Below are 14,067 nucleotides of genomic sequence, written 5' to 3' on the forward strand. Positions count from 1 at the left end.
TAGAAAATAAATTAAATATAAATTACGTATAGAAAATTTAGAAAACAATTATAAAAAAAAGATTATTAGGCAAAAATTAAAAATTTAATTTAAAAATTTAATTATAACAAATGTAAAAATGTAAAAAATGTAACTTATTTGCATAAGATATATTTAACTTGCGTTATTTTATATGTATACCAGTATATCTATTATAATCTACTGTAATAATTATTGCATAATATATCTATTATCAAAATCGATTAAATATCTATTGCATATCTATTATATATTTTATATATATGTTGTAAAAATCTATTCTTTTTTTTCTTTTATGATAAAAATCTATTGTATACTATTGTACTATATATTTATTGTAAAAATCTATTACAAATTACACGAAATTGACAAAACACGTACAATAATACAAAATTCGTCGAATTAACATATTTGATAAGTATTCAATTTCATCGTTTTCATTGTAAAATTATTAGATTACTTTTTATACGAAATAAAAAATATTAATAAATTTTTATTTAAAAATTTCGCAATCGCAAATATTGTCAAAATTTTTTCACATAATGTAAAGATTATTTCCCAAACTTTGATCGCATGATCAATATTTTCCAATATATGATATCATTCTGATTAGCGTCCGACACTGCCAGTTAATTAAATGCGAATAAAAATGAAGTTTAAATAAGAAAAGCGTTGAACTATTCGTAATCTTGGATAAGAGCAAATTTTAGGATGGATGTGTATATATATATATATATATATATATATATATATATATACTACTAGAAAGAGTTGAATTAAAAAAGTGCCATTTATGATTGCATAAAAAGTTTCGTACTATCGCTAAGAAACCTGAGGCGGGTTTCTTTAATGCATTTTCAGATACGAATCTTTTGAAAAGAAAGAAGAATCTTACGCTCGCGGCAAGTCAGAGATAAGCCACGGAAAATCGAGTAAACCTTTGATATAAAATGTTCACGATCCTAAAGAGACTTTGTGAAACAGTTTTCAGAGATATAAAAATTAGAAAGCGTCTTGTCGCATTAAGAAAACGCTTTTGATAACGAATGTATTTCATTCTAACGATCAATTTCAAATTATAACAATTATTTTTAAGTAAACAAAATTTACAATGAGTTTCATATTATTATACACAACTTTTATTATTTTCACATTATTACATGATTAAACTCATTATAAAATTCGAAAATTATCAAAAATTGTCAACTACAATTATATTGAATATTTTTCAAAAAAACTGACTAAAACATTTTATAAAAAATACATTTTTTAATGAAAATATTATTAAATTACAAATTAATTTTTATAGTAGTTGTGTTTATTTAATTTCATAACAACATTTGTCTGAATATTTTTCCAAAAACGCGGTAATAAACGTCATATAAAAATTCCTCTTTGTAAAATTCCTTGTTGCGGTTACCTCGCTGCAACAAACCACGTTCTTTGCTCCCTGATCTTTTGTTTCACTTTTTATTTTAGCCACAACCGAGAGAAGGATTCATCTTCCACGATATCTAAATTATGCCGGCAAAATATTTGCGTTTGCAAATATTTGTTCTCGAAGGAAAATATCAACTAAATCCAGAATGCTAAAATTGAGAATGTATCAGATTCTTTATATTATGTTTATTTTAAATAATATTATTTATCAACTTATAAAAAATTCTTTAACTTAATGTAAAATTAAAAAAAATATATATATTATATATTATATTAATCAGATCTGAAACTTTAAATATAAAGTGTCAATTTTTATAAAAATCGATTTTTTATATTTCTGTTAACAAAGTCTCTTTTTTAAAAAGATTTATCAAACATTACACATTTTTTGTCGACCAGCCTGCGGACATTTATATTTCCTCAACATCTCTCGTCACATTATTTAATTAAAAGCTCATCGTCAATCCTCATGCTATACCGAAACAAAATACCTTGCGTTATTCACCTCCTTCGCGCTGGTGTTCTAGTCTAAACAACCCATCTTAGCGTACGATTACGCTAAATTGGCAAGAAAGAGAGAGAGAGAGAGAGAGCGCGAGAGAGAGCGAGAGAGAGAGAGAGAGAGAGAGAGAGAGAAGAGCGGGAGCGCGAGAAAGAGATAGAAAGGGAGAAAGGGATCGTCTTGTAGGGGATGTGCATACCGTATCGGGCATAACGCCACCGTCGTCGTTCCCTCTGCACCGTTCTCGTATGCGAGAAGCGAGCGAGATTACCTCGCGCGACGCGAGCGAGCAAATATTGGCTCTTATTCGAGTCGGTTATACGGTGCTTACGTACCCACGGGTTTTCTCCCCACACGTTTCCACCTACCCTACCTTATCCGCGACTACCGCTCCTCCTCTGCCATCGCTATTTCAGTCCCCGACCTCCATCCCTCACGCGGATATCTACACCGCGCCTGTCTGCTCCTTGTATTTTTGGCTTCGCGGGAAATTCGACGTTTCCGTCGGTCCAGGTCGATTCTTGCGAGACGATGCGATTTATTGCACCGACCTTTCGATCGTTCGTAAATCACGTTTTATCAAAGATCCGCGCTTTCGCTTACAAGATATTTGTAAGAAATAATATTTGCAGCATTGAGAGAGAGAGAGAGAGAGAGAGAGAGAGAGAGAGAGAGAGAGAGAGAGAGAGAGAGAGAAATATAAATGGCTTTTATAGAGGCGTACTCCTCTTGAGAAAAGGACGTTTCATAAACTTGGCAAAATTCAATGCATTTTTCACGTGGTATGGTTTACCGGATATCGGGAAGCTGAATACTTTGAGAAATCATCGAGAAATGGCAGGAGAATCTAGCAAATGGAACGCGTAATATAATTTGAGGTGAAAACTATTATTGCTATCTCTAGCTATAATATTTATTGTTTTCTTTTTTCAAATAACTCGACTTTGAAAATTATTACGTTTAGTGTTGATATGCGCATCGAGAGATTTAATCAACGATTGTTTAATCATTGAGCCATAAAGTACGCCAACTGGCAAAATAATAACGTAATCATTACGGATATTAACTAGACGCTTTCAGATTGCCTAACATTATGATGGATTATTGATGGAGATATAATTTATTGATTGCCAAAAGCGCTCATGTAATTAGCATACAGCGGGCGATTATCTTTGAATTACACAAAATGCGCATCAGTCGGCTATAACGTGATCGAGCACACAAATATGATAAGATCGATTAATTCAATGAAATTTGCCAATGTCAATCGACGTTACACGTTATGACAGCCTTTACCACAATCAATAGATTTATTATATTTATTAGACATATGCATTGTAAAAATACGTGATGTTATCTCATTACGAGAAAACGTTAAGAAAGAAATATTATTTTTATGAATATTACCGAACTGTTTTTAATTACAAGATACCGCGAGCAATAACGAATGCAACGTTAATTTTAATTCAATATGAAAACTAACGAACGATGCGCGAGAATCGATATCTCTGTTTACCGATGAAAAACTAACAGACGTGCAACGATTCAATAATATTGGAATCTAAATAAATAACTGTCGCAAATGTCATGTATTTGCATGTCGGTACAACAAAACATAAATATTTTTCATAAAAGATTTTCTTTTGATCCGATTAAATAAACAATGCTCGAAATTGACCTGCAATTTTTTCGTCTTTATGTAAAAATATCTTAGTTATTCTATAGTTCAGAATAAACTTTCTACGTAATTTTATTTGGCGACGACAGGAAAGAGCAAACATTAATTTTAACCTTTTAGGTCCAGAAATAATATTCTAATTTATAAGAAATAACATTCTACATTTTATGTGTATAAAAGTTTATCGTTTAATAATATTATTTAATAATATATCGAGGACGCGATATTCGTCGTGGTTCTTTTGGCTCAATCTAATTGTAAAATGTTATCTTTGATATTCAGTTAGTTCTTTCGCGTTCACTTCTTAATTCCGGAATTCGATGATTTATCAACGTCATTTATTAATCTCACGCTTCCGCACGCGATTCACGTCACCGTCGACCTCTTATTCGCAGTTTTTGCAAACAGCACTCTGACGGAAGTGCCGGCGGAATTTTCCGGCAAGTATAATATGCGTTTATGACGCGAGGGGGAAAACCGCAAGGCGCGCATCGCGAATCATCGTCTACCTATTGTTTTATTATAGACGACAGGATAAGGTCGGTTCCGGGAGTAGTAAGGGCGGTACGGTAATCTTTCTCTCGCAGCATGAAATATGCATCTACAATTGCGAGCTTCACGGTACGCCGGGGATTATATTCTCAGCAGTCATACTTGTTGTTCTATTATACATGGGAAGAGAAAGGTATTTCCCTTAAGAAGACTCTTCCTCCCGTCTTCCGTGACCTCCATCTTTCTATTTCTCTTCTCTCGATATACGCGGCAGAAGAGCTGGAAGTTTAAACTACTCTTCTGTCGTAATGTTTCTTCCTTATGTGTGACGGAGATATTTTTACAGGTGTACAAATGTTCATCTTCGCGAAATCATAGAATTACGCATTAAGTATATTATGATTCGATATAAATAGATTTCAATCTATTGAGAATCTTGTGATTACAATTATCAAAATGCTTTTTTGCACTTACAATTCAAATTATTTTATATAATCTTTTAATTATTCTACATATTTAATTAACATTGTAATATTAGATTTAATGTTAATAGTACTTTTTTTTCTACTTTTATACTTTATTTATTTTATATATATATCGTAATCAAGAAAGTTATATAAGAAGAAGATCTATAAAAGAAACTCTAGTTGAAGGCTCGCTGTCATTTTACCGTGTCATTGCGTCATAGGCGTTTTCGCAATCGTAAATCGAGTTTGTCTTTCGTGGCGTGAGATACGTGGGATATTGACTATGCTGTCACTGTGCACGGGGCAATCTATGAGAATGGGATTTTTCGAAATTATGCGGCGAGATCCTCCGGCTGGGCGGAAACTCTAAGAACGACATCGATCATCCTCTGACGCGAGCATACAGCCACATCTGCGCACACACTCTGACATACTTATTTTACATCATATCTTTCATATGTAGAACATACATTATTTTTAGTCCTATTTTCTCGAAATTTTTCCATTTTGTTCTGCAAATTTTTAAGATTATAAGTTAGAAGAGAGACTCGCGCGTACTCTATCATATACAGTTACACATGTATATCTCTGTCTCATTATCTTTTAGAAAAAGTCGAAAGTTTTTATCCGTAATTAAAATCAAGACCAAACCGTTCTAAGACTTTTCTGACATTTTTTACGACGTGAAAAAAATTGAGAAATTGCAAGCAACACGAGTATGTTCGTCTTTCATATATGTTTTATCAAATAATAATGAGACGGGGGTTGTCTGCCGAGATGTTATTTCAAATATGCGCATCGCCCCTTTCACCGTGACGACGATAACAACGACGATGACAAGAAAAACGCGGATGAAGACTTGGAGAAATTTCTCTTGGTCCGATATTGGTTTTCATGATACACGTAATATCTTTCTTTCTCTCTCTCTCTCTCTCTCTCTCTCTCTCTCTCTCTCTCTCTCTCTCTCAACAATATGTAGAACAGCCTCGAGTAACGTCGCGGGAGAAGATGGTAGGAAACAGCGCGTTCCTCGGATTTCGTGTTTCCCTCTGAAACGGATTGCGTCTCGCTTACATACTCGCAATCAGTTGTTGGATTCCTCGTCCCTGCTTGTCGTCATTCTTCGTGTGTTCATCCTTTCAACGTTTTCACATCTTTAATATTTTCGTTTTAAGTATCCTCACCCCACCCTCGATTCGACTATCTCATGTTCGATTTGGAAGGGCGGAACGATTCTTTGGCAACGATCCTAGCTGCTTCTCGACCAGCCACCTCGTTATTCTCGTATAATTGACGCGAGCCGCCCCTGACGACGATGCGGTTGTTCGACCGGCTGTTTTCCGCCGTGCGGTAAACGGCGAATACGAGTACGTGGACGAACCGGCATCGGCAGCGAGTATCCATGCAGTTTCTCCGAGATTTATCGTGTCGACTCTCGCCTCCTTCTGTTTCTTTCCCACGTCGCCGTCGTTGTCGTCCTCGTACGTGTTTGTGTCCACCGCTATCCAGATTTCGAATCCGAGTACAATCACGCTTCGTAATGTTCTGGGTTGGACGGAAACGGAAAGGACGAGACAGAACGTGATAGCATGTGAGATGCATTATGCATATTCGTCGCGCAAAACGGCACACGTTTGATGAATAAGCTAACAGCGCCGAAGCACTTATACAGGATTTGTAATGACGAGAGTAAAATGCATATGTAAAAAATATTGGAAACTCTGGAGAGTCTCCACGTAGAGACGCATGGAGTTTCGTGTTTTTAATGCTTAAATACGTTGTCAATTTTTTTCTCTCAATGATTATTTATGAATTCATGAAAACTATAATACATTTGTTATATTCTTTTTTTAATATTAAATTGCAAGTGTAAAAACAAATTGTACGTGGAATAAATTATTTATCAAAGGCTTATGTTATGTAGTTAAATACAAATTAAGACTGTTTAGGTCATAATGCATATTCAGCAAACTTTTAATGGGCGACATGTAGGTACTGTTTAGCGCGATGAATATGCATAATGCATCCCACGCGATATTACGTTTTGTTTCCGTTTCTTCAAAATGTTACCAATAAAATTAATAGCAGTCGTTAAGTAAAAAGAGATATGGTAGGAAAAAAAATATGTCGATGCAACATAATACTTGAAACTTCTGATCAGTCGACACGGTTCGTATTCGCAAATCGCATTGTTTTCAAGCGCCGGCTAAACGCTATAGCTGTATTTTACGAACTGTCGAATCGCGCGACGACAACTTCAAGATTTATTGCCTCTTTGCCATCTACCAACCCGACCACTTCCCTGTCGTCGTTCTGTGTGTTTGCCTTTTTATCTCGTTTCTAGTCTTCTCGCTCTCCTAAGCTATCTCCTCTACTCGGTATGTCTCCTCCTTCTTTTGCTCGGTGTATCAACCTCTGTCGCTCCCTGTTTTTCCGCGATTCAGCCTTCGAGATCCTGTTACCATGATTAAAAGAATCCGTCGACTCTCCTGGATCTCCAGAAAGCTCACCCGAGCTTCTCGAAAAAGCTCGCTTCTTCCCTCTACCTCTTTCTCTTTATTTTTCTCTCTTTCTTTCGAGTTCTCGTCGTCTCGTCTGACACTTAAACGTATCGAATTTTCCACCGGGATGTAACGACGAAATATTATTACATCGTGAGCGGAATATTGCAAGCAATACCATGACTATCACGGTTCAAAATAATTTCGTGCTGCTCGCCAGGCGCGGATAATAGGATCTCAAGCTAATCATTTTTGGATCATTCTCGCTGCGAAATCTTCGCCGGCAGAAATAAGAATTCTTACATTTCATTCATATTAAAAAAGATTGAAAAGCATTGAGTTTAAGGAAACAAAGGATCTTTGAATTGTATGCAATATACAAATTTAAACATTGGATTGATCGACTTGAAATTGGAATTATAGAATGCGATTCTACATAAAATCACATTTTGCAACGTTTCTTCAAAGCCTGTACCTTAAGTTTTATTAGATTTCATATAGATCCGTTCAGTTGCGGCTCCGTCACATCTTTTTCATATTGATAAAACGAGCAACAAAATACCTATCGAGATTTGTTCCCTGCTCCTTTATTGATTTTCTTGCTTTGTCTGTTGATTCTGAAGCGAGAATCTCTTCGCGTTCTTTCCGTCTCAAGTCCGCGCGTTTTCGTTTTTACTTCGATCGGCTTTGAAGATCCTATTTCCAGGTGTAAAAACATTCTGCAGCTTGCTCGATAAGACTTCTTGCATCGTCCTGTCTGTATGTGCCATCCCTTAGCCCATGCTCTCTCACGACAGCATTGGCTTCTCCATTCGCCAGTATGTTCGTGTTCGATAGTCAAATATTGGTAAAAATATCTGCGACAGGCACGCTATTCGCTTACGACGTCGTATAGCGGGACGAAAATCGAGATATGACAGACGAAAAGGCAAGGAAAAGAGTCAGGCTGTATCCCGTCAGGCTGTACAGAACGTATCCAGACTATCGATGTACTTTCAATCTCAGATTTTGTCATTATTTGTCATAAATATCTATATTATAATATTTCTTCATATTTTACAATACGTTAAATAGTTATAATAATAAAGTTTTTAAAAATTGACTTGTTGTGTTATGATTTAACAGACATTTAATAATTTTCCGTCATCCTGTATATCCTTATTATTCTTTTATCTCAGATTTGGCGATCTGTTTTGCTTTCATAGTCTTCGGATGAAGAAATCTTGTTTTCTGCTGCTCTCCTTTATACTCTTTTGGCTTTGGGGTTCCAATTCGATTTCTTTGATTAGTTTCTAGAGATTCGTTTTTCGGGATGAAAGAGTTGTATCTTCGTTCAATCCGACTCTGTAACATTGCAAACTTTGGCAAGAGAATCTTTCACGAAAAAGAAATTTGGAAAATGATGCGTTGTAGAAAGGCGGATAACGAAAAGTTAGCTCTAGCGTGAAATTTTGTCTATTTTACATGTAAAAGTTTGTAATACCAAAATCACTGCAGTGAAAGAAATGTTATATTTTTATTCTTTTTAATATTGAGAAATATGTGGAACACACATACACGTAAAAGTAAAACAAATAATCCGAAATACTCGTTGAGTGCTTTTTGTTTTCTTTGTTAAAAATTTCGCGGAATTAAAAGAATCCGTAACTCGAATGATCTCAAAGTGCTCGGGAATTACAAGCTCGTCAAGCGTACTTGTCGCTTTTTAGCTTGCGCACTCTGTGCCATTAATGTTTGCAACAAGGAAGTCTCTTTAAGTACTAACCAACGCGGTTTCAGCTTCAGAACCTTTTATATCCGAGCGTTTTATCCTCGAAAAAATCACCGGTTATTGAAAATTTGTGTTGCACTCTGTGCAATTTAATCGTAAAACACTTTATCGTTTTATATATAATATATCAAAGGTAAGTTTAATTATTAAACTTACATCTTTAATGAAAATATAATTTCTGATATTTAAAGTGGATTTTAATATAATAAAATCTCTTGTATGAAAATTTATCACAAAATGCAATTTAGAACGTTTATTGCAATTAATAATTTTTACAATTAATATATTTCTTAATATAGAAATTTATTAACGTCGCAATTTCCGCGTCAGTCTTTCTTTTTTTTTCTAAGACGTTACTCTCTATTGAATTTTGCAATTTCTTCTTTAATATTAATATAATTTTTTCATAATTCTTCTTATGCGCCTTCCTTCTCTCATCGATTTTCGGTCCATTTTTTATTTTCACTTGTGCGGAAATAAAAAAAGTCGTAATTTCGACACAAGAATTCATGGATCTCTTCATGGAAATGTATGTGAAAGAAAAGGATACAGCGGGCTTGCCTCACGTAATTGGCACTTTGAACGTGCAAGACTGGCATGAGCAGTAATAAAATAGCTAAGACTGGAAAGGACGAGGAAACCTGTAAGGTGAGAAATGCCGGTGAAAGATTTATGATGTCAAGATCTGCGAATCGAATTGGGTGAATAAGTGAGCTTTAGTGAGTCGAAGGAATAAATAACCGATTTAAATTGCTTGGGTTGAATAGCGGAATAATTCAAGGACCGTAGACATTATTCTATAATGCAGCCACAAAACGCCTACATTTAACGCAAATGCGGCACTCGCAACATAATTGCAATGTAATAATAACAACGCGAGACATGCGACACGAAATGCGTTACATTATTCGTTGAGAGAAATATTGTTGAGATAGAAAATGTTTGGATTGGATTAATTGCTTAACCGAGCACTGAACAGCAATTAGGAATCGTTAGTAAGTTGTTGTTGTTGTTACTCTGGCTTTGCGAAGAAAGTTTATTTCTTCGAAAGGCAAGGTACGATTGTCCAAGAGCGAAGAATTATTAACCTTCTTATTCTGTCTTTTTTCCGCACGAGCGAAGAAATAATGTTTTGTACGAAGGCCGCGATTCCAACTGCATGAGAAAGAATGGATCTTTGAACTGTTCTGTGAAGTTAAAACTTACTACTTTTTAAACGCAACAAATAATTTATACTGGAAGTGATTTAAAAGTATGCTAATTTTTCCTTATTTTTTGGATGGTTATTATTATAGTTATTAAACAAAATATAGAATTATAAAATATAGAATTAAAAAATAATGTTACGCACAGTTATATATTTAAACGATAACTTCTTTAAAAATCTTATTATAAAGCATATTGTTACATTTTTTTTTTGAAATATTACATCACACAAATCATGTTTTTAGACTCTCTCTCTCTCTCTCTCTCTCTCTCTCTCTCTCTCTCTCTCTCTCTCTCTCCCCCCCTCTCTCTCTCTCTCTCTCTCTCTCTCTGTTTTATTATAAGTATAATATACATTTTCATATCATATTATCTTATAAACAAAATATAAATAATAATATTATAAATTACATTATATATAATATATTTTATATTATACATATACTATGTAATAGAAATATCTCTCTCATTCGCGGCAAATATCTTTGATAAACATGTTATTTATAAAAAAAATAAAATTTAAAAACTTTTTCAATAACTACGCAATATCAATTTTTTATTTCACAAATTAGTAATACAAAAAGATTACAAGATATGATACAAAATATAATACAACTTTCTTTAATACAAAATATAATTGTATTATAAAAATACATAATATCTTTATTATATAAATTACATGAAAATATCCGAAATGCATATAATATAAAATTTTCTAGAAGCTTTCGGATTAAATATGACAGATAAGCAATGATTAATTATGCAAAATTTACTATTAATATTAAAGTATAAGTAGAACTTTTTAAAATGCAAAAAAAACAACAAAAAATCATTAATAAATTCATATCAATTATGTCTCTTTTAATTATAATTATATAAAATAAATATTTAAACTATTGGTGCATTTTATTAGAGGAGATAAGCAAAGCTTCGACATAAGTCAGACTCAAATAAGAAGATAACTCGCGATAAGTTCAAAACTAAAATACCCTTAAAACAAAACTTTAAAAAAGTGAATATTCATATCAAATATATTAATTTAAAAAATTTTACGTTATTGTATATGCATTTTTTTAGTTTTGTATAATTAACGTAATTTAAAAATATTGATATATTATAAATATAATATATAAATATATATTATTACAATATTACAATATAAATTACAATTGATCTACCACTATCAAATAATTCAATATTCAGTGCTTATGAATAATTCGCAAGGACGTTTGACAACATTAATAAAAGTACAACACTTTTATTGCTTGATTTGATTAATGACGATATTTCATCAATTCAAATAAATAAGAAATTTTAAAAATTCATACAAGAAAGATTTTATTTATGTTTTATGTTTTAATATAATTTATTCAATTTTATTCAATATTACTGGAATTATTAGATACTGAGAAATAACATTTACATCTAAATTTCGTTATGTAAAATTTTTCTAATAACATAATTTACATAATATAATTGACAATATAATGTATACACAATAATACAACTGTATAATTTATACAATAATAAAACGTAATACGTTTATTATTAACGTAAAACGTTCATAATAAAATAAAATTATTGAACACTCACATTATATGTATATGCAATGTGAATATTTAAAAAAAGAATGATGTCGAACATTATATCAATCTTGAGTGCATAGTTCTTTTAAAAATAATATATATTTTTGCGATTTTAAATCACAACTTTAAGTTTTAATATCCCATAAAGAGCTTATTATTATTATAGTTTATTTTATATATATTGTAGTAATAATCCTACTATATAAAATACAATAGCAATTCTAACATCCCTAGTGATCCTAACAACCCTAGTGGTCCTAACAGCACTAGCCGCCCTGCTTGCTTTAAGTCAGCGGAAATCCGCGATTACTCAAGGTTTAGGGAATCTACTCTAATCAGGATTTTATTCATGAACGCACCGATGACGTTTTTCTGTTCTCATTCTACTTTTCGCATCTTCTTTATTTTTTACATTTTATTTTTTATGTTATCATTTTTGTTTTACGCTTATCCGTTTAGTTTACACGTTGTTTTTGTGTAATTATGTGCATTACATATAGAAATGCGTATGTATTTTTCCGTTTATCATTTTTGCCTTTTAATCAATTGGTCACTTATTGTTAGAGTAACCATTTTTCGGGCCAGTTGGACCTATTACCCTGACCGCATTCAATCTCTGGCTACTTTTAGCCGAAGCTAAACCTTCGACCTCTATCAAAGGTCAATGAAGGAGAAAAATTCTTTCCAGTTAATTATTTTCATCGGTGAATGAGCGTAATTTCACGTTTGTTTATGGTCGTACATGGACGTACGACCATTTTTCGTTGCACGTTTTCTTAGTATAATTTTACTTTAACTAATAATATAATGCCAAGTAATTAATAAAAAAATATTTGACTATAATTTTTATAATATGTAGTATTATTAAAAAAAAGTAAACTTTATACTTTTATAATAAAATATTAATTAAACGTCACTTATATATTTTTCGTTATACTTTTATCTTATAGTACATATTAGTACTGATTTTTTTTTAACATTATATATAATTTAATTGATCGGTAACTTAGATTTATATCAGTTAAAGCAAAGTTTCCTAATTTGTTGTACTACATAAGCAGATAGACTTCAAAAAATTAAAATCAATGTGCGTTATAAAAATAAATTATTTAATTATTAAATACGATTAATAAAATTATGATATTAACGTGTCTTTAGTAAATAAAATAAATAAATGATCAATAATTGATTAGAATGAAAAATTAACAAAGAATTGAAATTTTTTCTATACTTTTTAAATTTATGTTTTAATTTTCATTTGTAATATGCTTTAATGCATATTGTAAAAGAAACTATTTAAAGTTATATGATTTAATTTGTTGTAGCCCACCCATTTTAAGGTAACGGATCCAGCTACAATCTACAATCTATAATGTACAATCTATAATCTACATTTACAATCTCTAGAAATCCGTACTTCAAAATTATATAAAAGTTTGTCACTCACCGACACTGGATACGCCACAGCGGAGTTGTTGACAATGTAGCTACGTTGTCTGTAACATACAAATATAAAATCTACATTATAGCAGCGCTTAAAATAAATAATTCAAGAAATTATTATTGTACGCACTGAATTTTATATTTGATGCATATGATAGTAAGCAAATATATAAATATAGAATAATTCTATAAATTCTAAAAAAATTATTTTTTTTAATAGAAGACTTTTATAGGATTTATATAAAAATTTTTCTTTTTGATTCTCTCTTATTTACATAATTCAAATAAATAAATCGAATTAATGTACGTAATTAATAATAATTAATATACAAATAACACTCATCTTAGAGTTGCTCCACCGGTGCAAGATGCTTTTCCTAGGCCTCTTTCTCTCCTCAGATTGTCAAGGTCCATTGTTTTACACACACACTGGTTTGTTTAAACCGTACAAAAGTAAAAACGCGCGATAGTTTAGACGGCACTCCCGCACTTTTACGCGCGGTACTTTGAACGGCACTCCCGAATTTCGGAACTATCGAAAATCCCATTTTATCACGCACGAGAATTATATTAGAAGTCGACAAGTCGGGCACAACCAAACTCCGAGCAAGAGTTAAGTCCGAAGCGGAAGAAGACGAAATCGATCGAAGGAATCGATCGCGAATGGGATTCGCTCGATTCTCGTCTATACCATGTCCGAATCATACAGACAGTCCACATGATACGTCATAGGACTGGTAGATGGATCAAGAAAAAACACCCATTTCATAAATGGTCAACAATTTGAACATTTATTCAAATGGATCGGACCTCTTTACTGAACTCTTAAATCATGACTTAACTCCTCCAGTCGACATCCTCAATGCGATACATATACTGCTGGTAGACGGTGCGAGAAAAGGGACCCATCAACGATTTATTCCAACAATCGACCGACCTCTAATCGATTGGGACCGAGACCCG

Source organism: Anoplolepis gracilipes, chromosome 17 (genome assembly GCF_047496725.1).
Source record: "Anoplolepis gracilipes chromosome 17, ASM4749672v1, whole genome shotgun sequence".
In the NCBI taxonomy this organism is placed as follows: Eukaryota; Metazoa; Arthropoda; class Insecta; order Hymenoptera; family Formicidae; genus Anoplolepis; species Anoplolepis gracilipes.